General features: G+C 45.6%; 1 protein-coding gene across 8 annotated transcripts in view; it reads left to right on the forward strand.

The window, feature by feature from the left end:
- The window catches only part of rnf220a (ring finger protein 220a), a 126,523-nt gene that overhangs the window by 11,666 nt on the left and 95,544 nt on the right, over window positions 1-19,313 (forward strand). The window lies entirely within an intron of this gene.

Below are 19,313 nucleotides of genomic sequence, written 5' to 3' on the forward strand. Positions count from 1 at the left end.
TTACACAGTCTGGGGATTGCGGTTAAAAGCAAAGAGCTTCCAGCCACATTTGCTCGTATGACACATTAGTGCAGAGCTCTGTTGAGACTGTGTCCCCTGTCACAAGTCAAAGTGCTGCAGAGTGTTTAGACAGGGTGGCCTGCTGCTCCTGCGGCTCAGATCAGTTCCGCAGATACAAGCCATAAATGAAATGGAGGTGTGTGTGTGTGTGAGAGAGAGAGAGAGAGAGAAGAGATGAGAAATGAAATACGAAATGAGGACTCTGTGTGTGTGTGTGTGTGTGTGTGTGTGTGTGTGTTTTAGTGTGTGTGTAAACTTCAATCTGCAGAGAGGGAGTTGAGGGGTATTACTGACAGTAATCCAGCCTTACCTCTCTTACTCAAACACATTTGGAATCTCAGTGAAAACAGTGAAAACACACACACCCCACACACACACACACACACACACATAATACACACACACACACACTCCTGTCATCAGCATTCAGTGGCAAGGCACAGGGTGTACATCTTTAGCACCAAAGCTTCAATCACCACTTTCTCCTTTTCCCCCTGTTACATACAACGCCTGACACCACCATACACACATCAAACCCATCCGTCTCACCTGCTGACAGAGAGCATGTGTGTGAGTGTAAGTGTGTATGTATGGGCCTCGTTATCTTCGATCGTAATTGCTAGTGCAGAGTCGAGGCTCGCGTTGGTTGTTCCTGCCTGTTTCTTCTCTCCCACTCACTTTATTTGGCTGTTCTTTACATCTGTCCGCTTTCTGTGTTTTCCTCTACCCCCCTCATTCGCTCGCTCTAATCCCCCCCCCCTCTTTTACTGCCATCTTTTCTGAACTTCTGCGATCTCTACTTTTCTATCACTTTTTACATGTTTGAGTCTATATCCCCTCGTCTTCTCTCACTCTCTACATTGGGGTGCGACAGGCATGCAGGGACAAGAGACTGAGAGAGAGGGGGAGATAGAGAGAGAGAGAGAGAGAGGGAGAGAGGGAGAGAGAGAGATGGAAGCACCCTTGATGGAACAGATGAGAGACAGGAGCAGCCAGCTGAGACTGATCGGATAAAGAGCCCAACACACAGGCAGAGAGGGCTGAGAATGACACCCTGCAAGAAACAAGAGAGGAAGTAGAGAGAGAGCAGAATGTATAGCTGTTTATTTTGTTTATTATTATTACTATTATTATAATTATATGTATATAGCATACTATTATATATACAATATATATACACACAATTTATATAGATATATATAGTTACAATAATATAGTTAAAGTTAAACTATATTTAAATTAAAATGGTATGCTTTAGCAGGAATGTTAAGAGAGAGAGAGTGAGTGAGTGAGAGAGAGAGAGAAAGGAAGCCTCATATCTCATCTAGAGTTTCTTTTCCTAACAGCTTTTTTCCCATTTTCTTGCTTTCCTGCCGGTCAGTTCTCAGTAACTCCTGCGGTTTTTAACCACATGTCCGTTCATTCGGCCAGTGAGATTATGACGCCTCGTCCAGGCTCAGATTAACTGTAAGATAACGTCCCTCTCAGGCTAGTCCCGCTATAACAGCGGCCCTCTCAATGGCTGTTAATCTGATGCTCAGAGCGGGCGATAAGGGGGAATATGAGAGGGGATTAAGGTGGGAGCAGAAGAGGCCTGGGAATACACCTGAGAAGAAAATGAGTTTGAGAGGCAGAAGTAGTTCTTTCTCTTCACTCTGTGCTTCTCTCTCGCTTTCTGTCTTTCTCTCTCTCACATACACACACTCTCTCTTCTCTTTCGGAGCTGTATCTAATTAGATTAAACCTCAGGCCCACCAAGGGCTCTAATGCAATTGAATTTCCAGCACCAGAAGAAGAGACTTAAATTGGGTTCCCCTTGACTGGGTACCTTGCTGCTGGTTGTCACACCAGGAGTGGTGTCCTCTCACTCAGTGTGTGTGTGTGTATGTGCGCGCGTGCATGCACTAAGCTCCAAATCTGCACTTTTCGGCAGAGAGCACGATGCTCTGCCCCTGTACTGTCAAGCAAGGAACGTCACCATAAAGCCCCATCATACTGCCATGCTGATCTTCAGTCCTAGTTTGGCTTTAACACTGCTATTTGGTGTGCCTTGTAGTTGGAAACATGAAGGACTGGCTAGCTCTGCCTATAATACGAGTTAGCCTCATTCATTTTGGTATTTTATTTTGATAATGTTGAAGAATGCATAAAATACATATACAATCTGTGGAACTACACTACTTAGAGTAGTGACTACTAAAGTAAGTTGGAAATAGAAAAGTACTATAAACCGCTAAAAGCGACTACTTCAAATACTTTAAACCTCTAAAAATAATTACTAAACAATATCATAAGCAGCTAAAAGTGACTAAAAATGCAGTAAACCACTAAAAGTGACTACAAAAAATAACATGAGCCCCTAAAAGTGACCATTAGAGTAAGCTGGACATGATACATATACAAATATCTATAAACTACTGAAACTGACAACTAAAAAGTACCATAAACTACTAAAAGTAACTATTAAAGTAAACTGTGCATAGAAAATGCCATAAACCACACAAAGTGACTACTAATATAAGCTGGATATAGAAATGACTGTAACTATTAATTACTAACAATTACTATTACTAGAATTACTATTAAGTAACTAAGAAATGACTCAAGTAAATTGGACTAAGAAAATGATACTGTTTATAGAAAGACATGGTACTGATTGAAAGTGTAATTATGTACTTATGTGTATGTGTGTGTGTGTATGCAGTATACAGGGTTCTGGTATGTGAGTTGAGTTCTATGCGTGTGTGTGTGTGTATCTGTCTTGTTTGTTTGCTTTTCTCCCAGCACACATTTACACCACAGAACAGAGCACTGAACCTGACCCAGACAAGCAGCCCACTTCTACATCCCCATCCTCAAGTGTATGTGTGTGTGTGAGAGATAGACAGAGCACGAGAGAGAGAGAGAGAGAGAGAGCAAGAGAGAGAAAAAGGAATGAGTGAATAAGTCAGATGGAATGAAGAAAAGAGAGAGAGGCAAAGGGAAGGTATGGAGAGGATGAGATAAAAGAAAGAGATAAAAAGGAAGAGTGAAAAAAGCAAAACAGCAAAGGGACAAGTAATCAACGGCGCTCTGAGCTGAAAGGCAGACGGCAGCTGCCTTCCTGAGCAGCTGAAATAAAAGCGGAGGGGGAAAGAATCCTTAAGACAACAGCGCAGCCGCGCAGGCTTCCTTCCTGACGTGACCAGGCCGTGAGCCGTGTGGCCTGTCTCCATAAATCCCCACCGCTGATTTACGGGGCAAGCGGGTGCCTGGCAGCTCCGCACTGTTTAACCCCCACCATCCTGACATGCTTCTCGGGCATCTTCCTTTTTCTTTTAGTTTCACTTTATTTTCATCAGAGTGATCAAGAAGCTTGTGCTGCTTTTCTCAGTATATTGTGGAGATCGTCAGTGCTTAAAGAACATTGATTAACTGCACATTTCATCACAGAGAGTGTAAATCACTGTAGTGTGGGATAGTATTTGAATAGCAGGTTTAAAATATGAAGCATTTTTGTCTGCACGATTGAATATTGCGATAAATATTGTGTATTGTGAAAATGTCTAAATATTGTGATATACATTTTTTTTTACAATATCGCCAACCCCTGCAGACACTGCAGTGTGTCTTGGTCAAAATATATATTTAGATGGTCCCTGACTTTTGAATACCATTATTACAAGCGATATAAATGGTATGTGCAGCCATAAGGAAATTATACATTAGCCTAGGGGTGAATATTGCTGAACAAATTTCACCAGCGCGGGTTTCACCCAGAAACCTTTAGCTATTAGCCGTAAAATGGCATGCAGCGTGCCATGCCAAGCTTAGCTCGAGCTGATTGGCGTCTGACTATGGCAAGTGCAAATGACACACTGGAGCTAGAAGACTCGTCTGCTTCTTACACTACAACATGCTACAGGCTGTACTGACCACCTCAGGGGGGGCAAACTGTAACTTTTTCACGTTACATAAAAATCGTAATGTCCAAACGTGGCGTGAACTTAGCCGCGACATCTGTGTATTGTTACATGCCTGGTAAACAGTTGAATGTGCACAGCTTATCTAATGGACTAGAGCTTAAAGATAAGGTTACCTTCTACAAAGCATCTAAGGTGAACTATCAAAACAAGCATTAAACAAACATGATTCTAGTGACAAACCCAGAAGGGGCTTGGTTTTACCCAGCTGCAGTGCAGCACTGTAGAGATGTGTTTTTGCTGCTGCCTTGCTTTATACTTGCCAGTCAGCCACTGGGTTTGAGCCTTTAATTATTTGTCGGTACACTCGCTGTCTTTTTCCCTCCCTCTCTCTCTAAGGCGCTCTCTCTATTTCTCTCTCTCTCTCTCCTCAGTCCCTGTGATTGATTCTTGTTTTCATGTTTTTCGATTTGGCCGCATAGATCTGTCAAGGAGTGTGTGGTTATTCCGCCGTCTTTTTCCCTTTCAAACGCTCCGAAGAGCAACGCACACTGACAGCTGTTAAAACATACTGTTTTTTTTCTTTCCCCCCTTTTTTCACGTTTCTGTCAAAGAGCAGATCCAGCCAGCGTGTTTGTGTTTCCTTTGGATGCATTAAAAAAAGGGGAGAAAAAAAAACTTTGGGAAACAGTTGAAAAGGGAAGGGCATAGGTTTACTGGAGGAAAGTCTGAGACTAAAACAGGAGAAGAGTGATTAGAAACGATTAAAGCATTTTCTGAAAAATTAAACAATAAAAGAAACTTTTATTTAACCTTTTTTCAGAACCTCATTTCTGCTCCCAAGGTTCTGGAGAACTGCACAGATTGCGGATTCGCTCTGGCACATAAAGAGTTAACTCGATGAGATAAACCTTGTCATTCCAGCAAAAAGTCCTCCCCCCCCCCCTCCCTCTCTTCGTCTCGGTCCAGTGGCGAGGTTAAGTTCAGTAAGAGTGTTCTAATAATTAGGCAGCGGTGTGGCCGTCAGCCTGTGCTTACCCAGATGTTAAAAGGCTTGTCCTCTCATGTCAGCCCCCAGCCCTCCCTCCATATCTCTTTCTCTCTCCTTTTCGTTCTCTCACTATCCAGCCGCCACCAGGGATGGGAGAATCAGGAGAGCTTTTTTTAGTTCTCCTTCTGTCCTTTTTGCCTTAAATGTTTGCACTAAAGCTACAAGGCTAATGTAACTCCCAATCAATTTAAGCTATATCCCGCTAATTTGTGCACAGCCTGCATGTATCATCATACACTTGTCTCAAACCCTGATATGCTCCCAAATGGACAAAAGTGTGTCCAACATTTAGGCTTCTACTGTTGCTGCATGGCTGCTACTACTGTTTTTAGTATTGCTGCTTTGAATCCTGGGTCATGCTGCCAGCATGCTGCCTGCCATGAGCTGGGTACCTGGAACTTTCCTCCAAGCACATTAGTGTTGCAATGTTGCATTGGCTATATTGACTATATAAGGACTATATTGAATCTCCATCTACAAGAGGGGGAGCAGGTTTTCCTCATATGCGAAGAAGTATTTAAGCATATCAAATGGTTCTTTGATTTGTTGCGGTTCTCTGTAGGACCCTTGTAAGACCCTTAATGAATAATGTAAATGTCATTTTTCTCTGAACATTCTATGTAGGGCCGATCCAGAGTCTAGGTTTGATATTTAGGTCTCTTTGTTGTCTAAGCACTGCTTAGAGTCTGTCTGAAGCAGCAGTGAGAATTACTTTATTGCAGGACAGAGGAGGGAGATGTGAACTACTGGGTCTCTCTTTCTCTCTCTCTCTCTCTCTCTCTCTCTCTCTCTCTCTCTCTCTCTCTCCCCTCTCTCTCTCTGGGTGGCAGAAGACAGCAGGTGTCAGTGCAGCGGCCCGTGGCTGTGTCTGTTTGTGTGTGTGTGTGTGTGTGAGCACAGTGTGGAGGAGCACTGGACTGTGCCATTGTTGCAGCATGACGCAGATCAAGGATTAGCACTTCCTGCCGGCGCTTTGTTGGCCGGCCCACTCCAATTGGACACAGATTGGTGTGCGCACGGCCCGCCGCAGCCACTGTTGAGGAAATTAACGGGGAAAAAGGAGATGAGCGCAGGCGTCCTCGCCGGAGGAACAGCTGGGTCCTCCGCGAAGGAGTAAACAGCAAGAATACGGAGCCAACATACACTCATCAGCATACTGTAACGCACCACAAAACGCAGCAAACAAACAGCAAACAGCGAGACGGTAGAAATGAAAGCAGAGTTTTTTTCAGTATACTCAAGAGCTAATGCTGCCTTGTTTTTTATTTGGGGTGTAGCAATACGTCAGAAAACTGTCTGACTGTGTGATACTACGATACTGGGAACTGCCACCACCAACCAGAACTCACTCCTACACGGTTACATCAGGGACCACACTCCTCCCACCTCCCAAATGTAATCTCATTAGGAGATCAGTAACCAACTGGATACAGTAATCATTTTTCTTTATTCCGAGTTGCTCAAGATATTAAGAATACCGAAACGTGAGCCCAGTATTGTGTATCATGAGTATATTGAACAGTGTGTATAAATACTCCCCTTAAAAATACAGGTTTTTTATTGTACTTTTGGAAAATACAGCAGTCAAATCTTGAGCAAAACATGTTCTTCATACCAACATACCATACAATATTTTGAAAGGCATGCTGAGTGTTAGAAATATTCTTAGCAGAACATTTGCAGGTACTGTAAGGAAATTAAAATTTCAAGGCCGTCCAGATGCTGTCCAGGCTTTTGATAGGCGGTGTGTGTAGTTGTTTCATGTGAGAAGCGCAGCTAATATCGTTATAACTCTGCTGTTAGCTCCTACCTCACAAACACACACACATACACACACAAAACTCTCTCCCAGGCCCTGGGTCAACCTTGTTCCCATGGCCCGGATCTGGGCCCTGCAGTGATGTCAGCAAGCCCTTATAAAAGCAAGTCCACTGAGTCCAGTAGAAATGCACAGCTGGCACCAGTTCCGTCCCAGGTTACAGGAGTTCACTCACAGTACCATGGGCAGCCTGTGCATGCCTGGAGTCCAGCAGGTCAGTTCTGGGCCACTGGCAGACTTAGGGATGGGCCTCATGGTCAATAAGACCTCCAGAGCTGGATAGCTTTCTCAGAAGAACCCCCCCTTCAGTACAGTTCGCTGCGCCCTCCAATGCCCTGTCTAATGCAGATGTGCTGAAAAGCCCTGATCCCCCCGGAGTGCCTTAAAAAGGCAGGAGATGAAACCCTGCTCTCCTGCTAACTGCTCAACCACCCACCCTACACAGACCAACAGCAGCCACCCTGCAGGATGTCTCTCTCTCTCTCTCTCTCTCTCGCTCTCCCTCTCTGTCTGTCTCTCTCCCCCTCCTCCTCGCTCTGTTTCTCCCTCCCTCCCTCACCTCCCTAGTAATCTAATCTTCTCTCCGTTTGCGAGAGCAGTCTTCTGTGACAGACTTGTTTCCAAAAAGCTGGCTTGGCTAAAGGACACATATATTATATATATTTATTACTTCCCTTAAACATGAATTATTTAACGCGAGTGATTACCCAGTGAAATGCAGTGGGAGCTGGATGGATAGGGGGCTGGGGTGTGTTTTGAAGACTCCTTCCTTAAAACGATAACATGCACACCTTCACACCCAGGACATGTACTTAAGACCAGCATTTTCTCATTATACGATCTAATTTTGCCTTGTTAGTTAATAGAAGTGGTCATAAACGTGAGCACCTGTGGCCATCAGTGATTGAACACTTCCCAACCCAACACTGGCTACACGTTTGAAAACAAAAGGTGCTACAAAGGGTTCTTTGAGCGATACCATAGAATAACCATTTTTGGTTCCATACAGAATATGTTTTGAGGATAATGAACCTTTAAATTGTTAAAGAGCCTTAACATTGACTTCTTTAAACATAATGGAGCCAACCTGCTTCTTCTGTGGCATCACTCAAAGGACCCTTTGTAGCACCCTTATTGTTTAGAGTATAGTACCCTCCTGTTGCACCATTGTACTGTGTTTTGTAGCTTATTACCACAGAAAGGTAGGGAGCAGCGGCCTGAAAGTTTTTCTCCAGTTTGCCAGTGGCCAGTGTTCTGAGCTTAATTCAGAACTGATTCATTTCCTCTGTCTAGTTCGAGGACACTCTTACTGTGAGGACGTTTGATTTGCTTTGGTTTGACCCAGTGAGAGAGCTAAGATTCTTGCATTCTGTATGTTACTTCTTACATTTTACATTTTTAGACTCAACTAATCTTACACCTGTCGACAACACGTTAGTTTTTTGTCAATTATGTGAATTCTTCTTCAGAACTTAGATTCATTTGGGACTCGTGAATCGTTTTGCCAGGAAAGAACCGTTTTGTCGGCGAGTCAGAAAGTGTTGCCATTTTGCTCCTCCTCCGCCGTCACTCTCAGCCCAGGCGCTCGCAGCAGCCTGATTAATTATTTAGCGGCATGTATCATCTATTTACCTTAGTAATCCATCTGTCAGCAAGCCTATTGATCCAATCCTGCATTCTAATTGTGCATCCTCTCTCTCTCGGCTCATATTTAAATGCAGCGCCCGTCACTGCGCCTGCCTGTCTCGGGGCCGCCGCGGGCTCTGCTAGACGAGTGACAGAGAGCTGCAGCTGGCTTGTAGAAACTGGGAAGTGTGGCCGCTTCTCCCTCCTTCTCTCCCTTTCGCTCTCTTTCTGTTGTTCTCTCGCTCTGTCTCTCTGTGTGTCACTCTCAGGTGTGACCGCTGTTGTTACCTCTCGCCGCAGGCCCGTGTGGAGGATCCACTCTTTTTTTGAGTGACTGCGGCTGGGAGCGAAAGAGAGATGTGGAAGGAACGAAGGGGGGAGAAGTGAAAGTGAGGAGGAGAAAGCATGAATGAATGCATTGGTGCCCCAGGGAGTTTATTTATGTGTCTGCACACGGCTTTCTTCTCTCCTTCGGCTTCCTCGTTTCAGTGCCTGCTTCTTCTTTTCAGGCCAGTGTTAACTTTCTCCTGCACAGAAATCTGCCCCCCTTTCTCTCCCCCCCTTCTCTCTCTCTCAATTCAGTGAGCTTTATTGGCCTGAAATTACGTAGTTACAGAATTGCCACAGCATCAATTAAACAAGAACTAACATCATAAGTAGCAAATCTCTCTCTCTCTCTCTCTCTCTCTCTCTCTCTCTCTCATTCCCACCACACTCGTTCTCTCGTTCTCTGTCTGGTGTCTGTGGCCATGGCAGCGGTGGGCGGGTTTGTCGTGGCAACAGGGTGATCAGATGCAGGCTGATAAGAGCGCCGTTGCGGCCGGTCGTGGTAGTGGCTGGTTGCTATGGTGGTGCGCTGTGATTGACAGGGGCTGGAGCAGTCAGGCTGGACTGTCCAGGTCCCCGCAGCCGGCATTTTTTTTACACACCCGTAAAAAGGGCTGGTAGCCAGGCAGCCTGGGAGGAAACTGTTAAAGGAGGCACTTAAGTAGCTCCTCATCCCCTCCCCCAAGCCTGATGGTTTATACTGATGTTCTCAGTTGTCTTCTAACAAGGCTTTTGACATAATTGAATATGCTGTGAGTAGATAAGTGTTCTGTATGTGTGTGTGTGTGTGTGTGTGTGTGTGTGTCCTTACAGGTAGTTATACAGTACATTAGAATTTGTGTTGCGTTTGTGTTTATTAAGAATATAGTAATTCTACAGTATCAGTCAGAACTTTGGAGACCTTTTGTGTACTCCGTCATCTCTGAGTGTAGTGTGTCTGTGTAAATGTGTAAATCAGTGCTTTCACACTAAAGGTGTCCAAGTGTCCAACAACACAGTCTTCCCTGGCTTTAATCAAAGTGGACGCTGAGCTCCCAGCGTGAGCGAACGTGCAAATGCAGCAATCAGTAAACACTCACTGAGTTAATGACATCAATCAATGGCCTTTTAAAACTGCAATTTGATAATTACAATCATCAATGCCTCCTGCCGTATACATTACAGACTGGCCTCCACTCTCTGCCCGCCCCCCCCAAACTCCACCCCCCCACACTTTTTTGCCTCCCGCTTTTATTTCATGAGAATGGATCACTGGCCCTATTATCCTGTCAACTGAGAATGTGTTGAAATCGAACTCTGTGCATGTAAGCTATCATTTTACAAAGGCCTTCGTCAATACTTAACATCTTCATACCATGGGATCTCACGTGTAAATGGACTGTAACATAACAGTGGAATCTAAAAAAGATCTAAAATATTTTGTTTTTGTTTTGTTTTTTTATTTGTAAATCATTGTATTCCCCACATTCTTCCAAGAAATGTTCCCAAACAATTGACCCTCTTTCTACCATTTGTTGTTTTCTATGGTTACTGTTTGGGCCCTGCTGATTGCAGTTGAGTTTAAGTGCTCTCTCCTGAGGCAGTATTAGGTGAGGCAGTTAGCTAGTTACAGGCTGGCTGATCTTATGCTCTCATTGCTCTCTTTCTCTCTTTTTCTCTCTCTTTTAGGCTGGGCTGACCCAAAGTTTATTTTTCCCCTCACATTAAAGACGGCCGCATCTCTTCGCAGGGGGTGTGAAATCTTCTTAACCAGAGACTCCCCCTGCCCCACTTTACCCCTATCAAAGCCCTTAAGTGCCCCCCCTTCGGTCAGCCATTTTCAGCCCTGAGGCCAACCCGATCTGGGGACAATTTTAGCTGAAAATTGTCGCCGTCGAAAATGACACCTAAAAGTGGCATATTGTGAGGGGGGGGGGTTAATCTGGACTCCTTCTTTATTGAACGCCTCTCTGCTTCTTTTCCTCTCTGGCGTGAGCTCTGTGTACGAGTGTGTTTTTGTGAGTTAAGCTGGGTTTCACACCTGCCGCTGTGTAATCCTGTAGTCATGTCGGCCCCTCGGCTTGCTCGGCCAGTGCTGTTTGGATGTGGGCCGCCTAATATCGCACCCCCACAACAGAATGCAGGGCATCCGCTCTTCTTTTTAAGTGTAGAGGGGGTGTTTTGGCGGGTGGAGATAAAGTGGGGGGGGGGTACTTACAGAGCAGAAGAGAGCAAATCTGTCACTTCTCTCAAAGCAGCTCCACCTCTGACCCCCATTCAGAGATATATTGATTTTCCAAAGCTGTGTCTAACAGGGAGTGGCGGTTGTGTGTGTGTGGTGGTGGTGAGAGGGGGGGTGTTTAGGGGTTAGTAATGGTGGACGCTTGAGCAAGGCACAGCGTGACGCTCCACTCTGCAAGTTCAACACATCTCCCTGTGCTTCTTGCAATGGACATCAAACAAGCACAAATAATCAAAGGCACTAGGCCTTTAAAGACACAGAAGAGGGTCCATCTGAGGTTCTGCTCAAGTGCCTTGGGCTGGTCTGTGTATATGATTGTGTGAAGGCGTATCTGTGTGTATCTTTGCTTGTTTGCTTGTAACTCCTCTGTTTTACATCCTGCGTGTGTTTATGTGCGTGTGTGTGTCTAGTTTGCTTTGCGGGGCTTAGGCAGTCTGATCCAGGCCCTCGATGCATGACTCCTTTAAAACTTGTGTTTGCTGGGGAAAGCTCTGGGAGCCAGAAGAGCATGGAGCCGAGAGAAGCAAAAATAAAGCAAAGCAGCTACAAACAAACAGCGCCGGGGGAGCGATGGCCCAGGCCACTCCACGTAAAGCCATCCTTCAGTGCACCCTAAGCCTCTGAGAGGGGGAGAGAGGTAGAGAGACAGAAGTAGAGAGACAGAGGGATGGAGAAGCTTGTTTTTGCAGAAGCAACTGTTTGACTGTTGTCTCAGTCAAGCTTCAGCAGACACTGCCACCCAATAGCTTGCAGAGTTGTGGCGAACGCTGCCAAGGAATGTTTCACTTCATTTCCTTACATGTGTTTGGATTTCACGCAGTGATGCATGAGAGGAAGGCGAGATTTGTCTTTTGCTTTGCCAGCGAGCGAGTTCTCTTCTCTCTGCCCCTGAGCCTTCATTGGTGCTCTTTGTGGTCTTTGCTTAAGGCAAGATTCGAAGCCATCCACTCTTTCTGAACCCTTGGATGCCTATCTAGAGGTTGCCCAGCTTTGCTGAGAGCAGAGCATTGAGGTTTGGTGATATTCATGCTTAGGTATACCTGATTCAACTCACCTGCTCTTAAAGCTCTAGACCTATTTTGTACTATGAAACCAATATGAAAATGATGTGTAACATAGGTTTAGAGGCTCTATATAGGCCTGGATAAGGGTTCTTTGACTCATAGCATTAGTGGAACCCTTTTTGGTGCTACATAGGACCATCAGAGTTCACCATCATAGAAAAGAACCATCAAACCAGGCGAAGGACCATGTAAGCATTAAAATACAGTATATAACCATTTGTATATATAGCCATTTATAGAAGCCTTGAAGCCACCTTTCCCAGAACAATGTAGGTGTGTTTAAACAGGGAAATCACCAAAAACTGAGCCTTACTATGCCCCTTGGTTTAGGATTGGACACCAGTCGGTACAGCGAGCAAATATAGCCTCTTTGCGTCAGCAGATACAGCCGCAACAGTAAAGTCCACGAATAGCAGAAACGGCATGCAAAGTGGTCGCTCTTGAAGGTCTGTGACTTTGCTCCAATGACACTGAAGCAGCTGGAGGCATGTTACAGGCTGGCCTAGAGGCAGGTGTGCGACTAGAGACGACCTTGCACGCCAACCTGGTCTTATATCTGCTCCGACAGGGCCAGGCTAAGCAGGGCGTCTGCGTTCCTGCAGTGGAATCCACGGCAGGGGCCTTTTTTTTCTGTAGCAGCCTGCCTGCAATTAATGACAGGGTCAGGATCAGAGCAGGTTTTACCTGTGCTGTGAGAGCAGGGCCTGAGGTGACCTCCAGCTCCTCACACTGACCACTCTAAAACGTGAGGATGAACTTAAAAGCAGGACACACAGAGAAAAGAAGTCTTAGCGTCAGATTTGTACGAGTTAAATGGGTGCTCTCCACTGGTAAGAATGAGGTTTGGCGTTAAAGCTAATATCTGGACAGGCATAATGTTTAAAGCTGTTACATATAATCTATATCTTATGTGCCAGGCTTTACATCTCCCGACGTGTTTGTATATGTCCAACCTCAGGGGTCTGCCTGGGCCCCTTGCACCTGCAGCGGCGTGCCGGGCTGCTGTGTGTTAATAATATTCTGTCGATAGGGTGAAGTGATGAGTGCCGAGTCTGCTTCGGGCCGTCCTGCCTCACGCATCCATCATCCACGCTCAGAGCCTCCGGCCGTCAATAACCCCAGCCAATGCTAATGGTGGCATTTAACCAGCGGCCCTGACAAATTAACCACCGGCACTCTACAAGGGTTAAATATTCATCACGCCTGCCTTAAGTAGCCCTGGCACTGCGCTTGGCCCCATGCTGGCCTTATGTGGGTCCTGCACCTTTGGAGCTGTCAGTGGAGCCCTGAGCTTTCTGCACTACATTACTCACTTTGACCCCTACAGAGACCCGGAGCAGCGGGGTTAAACACACTGTCTGCTTATGGGTAGAAAAATGTGACACTGAGCCTTTTAGCTCTTTTTTTCTTAGACTGGTGTCTTTGTGAACTTCTTGAAGGCAGCATGTAGCAAACCCCCAGGAGTTTGACCAAACATGCACACAAACACTCTCCCTCTCTCTTTATCTATCTCTCTTGTTCTTATTGTTTTTTTTCTCACTATGAAAATCCCATATCACCTTTCTTGCCTGCCCTGGTTTATAGCAGCATGTATATGTATGTGTATGTTTGTATGTATGTGTGAGTGTGTGTGGGACATGAAAGCTTCCCCCCCACACTGATTTCAGTGTCTACCTTCTTCAGCCCCCCTCCTCACCTCTTCCCTCCTTCCATTTCTCTCTCCCTTTCTTATTCAGACTGTCCATCAGTGGCCTTATAAATAATTCATTGCACTTTCCCTGATGCCTTGTCACCTTGCCTTCTTATTCGCCACCTTGTCTCCCTCCTCTCACTTCCCCCCTGCGCCGTCCGCAGTGTAGCGGAACACACCAGGAGCGGGCCGGCCTCGGACCACACACACTACGCCTCTCTCTCTCTCTCTCTCTCTCTCTGTCTCTCTCTGTCTCTGTCTCTGTCCCCCTCCCTCCCCTGCTCACCCACCCCAGCACACTCCTGGCCCAGTCAATGGTCATTCAATCAGAAATAGCTTCCATTTGTGGGTCGCGTTTGTAGCTCAGTAATTAATAGCTTGTCCTTTTAAACTGTCCACTTCCTTTTAGATTCATGTAGTCTCTGCAGAAGCTTTGGCTAAAACAGAGCCAGAGCTGCGTGTAATAGCAAATCCCCCCACCACCCCCTAGCTCCCACCTTGACGTTTTAAATATATTGTTTTGTTTGGTTTCCTGCTCCCAGCAGTTACTGCTTCTACTGAATCTTGGGATTTTATGTTTTGCCTGCTGTTGGGGCAGATTTCCCTCCCGTTAAAAGTTTTCTCCTGCTCTGATTTAATGCGATGCATTACATAGATGAAGGCAACTCGAATGTCATGGGCCCCAGGAGAGCCGGGAGTGGCTCTGTTGGCTTGGCGCTGTGCAGGACTACGAGTGGTCATCTGAAACAAGCAAATAGCTGATTTTATTTCATTTTTTTGGAATTGAAAACATTTGTTTTTACCCAGTTAACCCACCCACTCACAGGTGCTGTTCCTATCACTTGCAATGCTCTTGACACTAGAAGAGTGAGGACAAGCACATGCCTCCTCTGATACATGTGAATTCAGCCACCACCTCTTTTCGAACTGCAGCCAGTTCAGCATCATTAGGCAGCCAATGTGCTTTGAGGAAAGCACCCAATCCCTAGTGCTGATACATCAGCCAACAGACGGCCGGCCAGCATCACAATGGGAGTGATGAGGGGAGAAAGCCATCCACCCACCCAGAGAAAGCCATGCAAATTGTGCTCTTTCAGGCTCCGGCTGCGGACGGTGAATGCGGACCAGCATTACCCGGGACTCGACTTCACATGAAGTTATTTTTAACCTTTCAGAAATATTTTGCAGTCATGTCAACTTGTGATCTTCATGTATATTTTTTTTATTAGTGTTATTTTCAAATAATAAGCCAATATTGTATGACATGCCTGATAGCCACATGGCTGTTAAAGAGTAAGGCAGCTTATCTGATTACTATTCCTCTGCGATCCGCAGTAATTACATGCTGAACTATATCTGTTTGAAAACAGAGGCAAAAGACTAGCGGGATGGAGAAATGAAATAATGTTGCCATTATAACCTATTCATCATGTAGCCTTTGAGTGCAACACAAATAAAATCAAGTGGAGGAAAAAAAAACATAACTATGACAAATTGGTTTTCCTTCATGGAGCATGCTTAACGTTCAGGGAATTGCTGATATCGAAGCCCGATTATTATCATCAGAAAGCCGTGTGCTCGCTCATGCACGGTAAGTGCGTTTGTGTGTGTGTGTGTGTGGGCTCACACATTGGGATTCAGCAGCGAGTGTTGCAGGCATGAGTAGTAGGCCTTTGGAGACTAAGAGTCCTTATACAGTAAACACAGTCTCTCTCTCGTTCTCTCTCTCTCTCACTTTCTCTCTGTCTCTCTCTGTATGTGATCAGAGTAGAGTAGCACTGAGAGTGCTGTCTGCGGGGCGATTAATACGTATTAAAAAATGTCCCCTCCACTTTCACACGAGCACCACTGTGTGCTGGGCCCGGCCGCGTGCGGGCGGACTGCAGATTCAGCAGCGGCTCCTCAGCCCAATGAGAAACAGATCAATCAGGCAGCTCCATGATGAATTAGAGATATCAGCAGCCAGAAGGGAGGCGAAATCGAGCTGGCAGGATGCAGCAGCACAGGGCACACACACACACACACAACGTACACACACGCAGCTGTTCTTCTGTGTTCTGCACAGTTTGAGAGATAATATCATCTATTGGCTGTCACACACAAACTATGTAACTTTACAGGAGCAGAGAAAAGCCTTCTTAACTTTCAATGAAAGTCAGTGTAGAAATAATTTATTCCAAGTCAATTTGGCGCCTTTCTATTGGTCCATTTTGACACAACATATAGAACTACTTACAGATTCACAAGGAGTAGATATATAGGTTTTGTATATAAATGTTGGCTATTAAGCAGCCCTTATATGATTAAAACTTTTTTTTGCTATGAACGTTGTTTGTCAGGAGGAGCAGTACATGTGGAATTTGTGAAGTGCTTAAATACAATTAAAATTGTAGAAAATATTGCCACGTAATTTTTAGATTATATTACCAGGCATCGGTCTACTGCTGTCAACTTGAGGGCATCACAGATTTTCTAAAGGATCACTCTAGATCAAGTATACAGTAGAATTTGCAGAACGCTATAGAATTTATTTGTAGAATTGAATTGAACACTGGCATGTTGGAATTTGTATTCTTGGCCTTAAGGCCTTGTTGTCTCAGGAGACCTTTTTTTCCCTCACCCTCTGGTTTCACACTGTCTGGACGTGCTACAGCCACTAGTCTCCCTGTGCCAAATTAATTCACATCTCTCTCTCTCTCTCTCTCTCTCTCTCTCTCTCTCTTTCTCTCTCTCTCTCTCCTATGATAAATTAATCGTAACAATGACAGCTTGCTTACAGGGGCCGTCCGCCTTGTTTTTTTTGTTGTGTTTATTTTTTCTTTTTTCTGCGCCTCGGAACGACAGCTTTAGGGCTTGTTTTATTTAAGGCCACCCGTAATTACATGAGTTTTTAGCATATGTAGGGAGAGAGATATGATTCATCTGCCAAGTGGGAGCTAGTGAGAGAGAGAGCAAGAGAGCAAGAGAACAAGAGGGAGGAGGGGCGGGTGAGGGAGAAGAGCTGCGCTTCAGCAAATAAAAGAAAGGAGCGGCGTGTTGCTACAAAATGTTCCCCTTATTATGTCTCATTAGAGCCGGGCCCGAGATAAGGTGAACGCCGGGCCATGAATAAGATCTATGGCCGCCCGGCTGAAAGGCTGATATCTCGGAGCACCGGGGCAGCATGAGCGTCTCCCTTCCCTTTTTCTTTTCCAGGGCGACCCCCGCGGTGTGCGTGAGCGATAGCGGAGATAGTGAAGCCCCTCTGTGCTAATTAGAGGAGCTTTTAACGAGGGCGAGGAAAGATGTGCGGCGCGGGGGAAAACTGACAGCGCCCGTTAATCCCGGCCTATTGTCAGCGCTACAGGAGAGCCGTGTTGGACAATCACCCAGGGAGAGCGTAATAAATCCGCGGCCACGGCCCTGGCTGCAGCAGCCTAATGGGTTATGAGCTACTGCGCTACTCACTGCCGCGGATCCGCCGCCTCTTAGAGCCGAGAGAGCGCCCAGATCAGACACAATTACACAAACACGCTCACTCACACCAGCAGGCGCGAATGATCATTAGCCCTAATTATCCAGAGTGCTAAATTACTACCTGTAGTTGCTGTTTGGTTATTGAGGAGGAGGAGGAGGAGAAGAAAAGATGATCTGTGCATGAACACGGTGGTAGCCTTCTGCTCCATTACGGCACGTTCTATGTTGCAGATGCTGCCAGATGTGGTTTGTAGGGGTTTGTATCTGATTGGATACCAGCCAGGAATGCCCACTTTGCCCAGTGATAATCCTGTAGGCCAGGGGTGTCCAGTTCTGTCACCCACAGCTCTAACACTTTTGCTAAACCTGCCCACTACATGCTGAGTCAAATTAGACGCGTGTGAGCAGGACAGAAACCGGAGGCGGCCTGTTACAGAACGTCAGAACTGCTGATGGAGAATTCAAAATTTTAATACCAAAATTGATACAAACTGTTTGAGGTTTTTCATACACAGTTCTAATAGTAATTGCAAAAATTGATATGAACTGCTTGAGGCTTTATGCCATCAGCAGAAGCCCGAATATCTGAAACCTGGCCTCTAAACACCTGCCTGTGTAAATCACAGCAACCAGGCACTGTTAGCCCCCAATGAGACAGCAGTATAATTTACAGTGTGTTAGAGTGCGGTGGGCTTATATATCTGGAGATTGTATTAGGAGATTGGGAACGCATTGTTAGTAAAGCCGCAAGCTGCACTGACAGAATAGGCCACAGAGACCCATACAGCGGCCCTGTGCAAACACTCGCACATACACACACATTCACACACACAGGACAAGATATCAGTCACTCTTACACTAATGCCTCCCACAGCCCAATGATGGGGCTACACATGCGCCTCCTTCTAAACACCATCATTTCCCTAAGTGCCCCTTTACCCACCGCAGAAAAAACAAAAAACAGCAGCTTACACATTCTTGACCCCTCCGTGTGGTCCATTTTACCCTACTGGAGCCCGTGCCTCTTGAACAAGAGTACTACCAGAACCCTAACCCCCCCTGCAGATACGAAACCATGTTTTAGGAATGTCGGAGTAAGCAAATCACTGGCTATAGTACAGTAGATTAGCGTGTGGGCTAGCGGTGGAGGATGTGCACAACATGAGCGCTGACAAATAACTCGCCGGCCATATGATTCAGCGGGGCGGCCTGGTAATTTGCTGAAATTAAAACTTAATCAAGCATAGTGCAGGACTGCTCGTGAATAATTTAGCAGGGACGAGAGGGGGAGCGGGGCACCAGAGACGAAACAGAGAGAGAGATACAGTGAGGCAGAGCTGTGGGGAAATCACTCTTCCACTCCTGGCTTATTTTTCCTGCCTTTGCAATCGATGTCTCTGACGTCTCATCACTAGCACTTGTGGAATTAGTAGTTAGGCCTGAATGAAAGGCCGCTAAGTAGGAGCTCATTCTCCATACTGAAGCTGAAAAGTGCATAAATATAGATGTGCTGATGGGGCTTTCTTAACACTAAAGCAGCCCCCATCAAATACACTCAGGAGAACACACTCCGGCAGTTCACGACAATCATGAATGTCAACACTACAGTCTTGGAGTGACAGTCATGAGCTCAGAATTTGATGTTTACTGGTAATAATCACTCCCATTTCCAGACGGGTTTCAGGCGCGACTTGCTCCGCCCGCATAACTTTTAATATCTTGTTTCAATTTTCCCCGCTTTGATTTATTCCTCGTCTCCGCAAGTGTTTCATTAACACAAAAGCCATTAGTCATGTGTAATGAAACACATATTTGCGCTGTTTTTACAAATGGAATTTTTAATCGGCCGATGATGGGACGGGATAGGGTAAACACTATCTGTCTGTGAGCTCTTCCCAGGCGGCGACAGGGCAAGGTAGCCCCGAAATGACCCACAGACAACCTGTGATGGAACGAAGGCAGTGTCCTGTGATAGAGAATGAATAGAAAACTTTTTTCAAGAAATGTATGTACCTTCTCTGTTACTTTTCAGTCAAGTAGGTATCCAATGTTTTCATTGGATTGATTGAAAGGTTTATATGATGATTAAGAGCAGTG

This window comes from Salminus brasiliensis, chromosome 9 (genome assembly GCF_030463535.1).
Source record: "Salminus brasiliensis chromosome 9, fSalBra1.hap2, whole genome shotgun sequence".
In the NCBI taxonomy this organism is placed as follows: domain Eukaryota; kingdom Metazoa; phylum Chordata; class Actinopteri; order Characiformes; family Bryconidae; genus Salminus; species Salminus brasiliensis.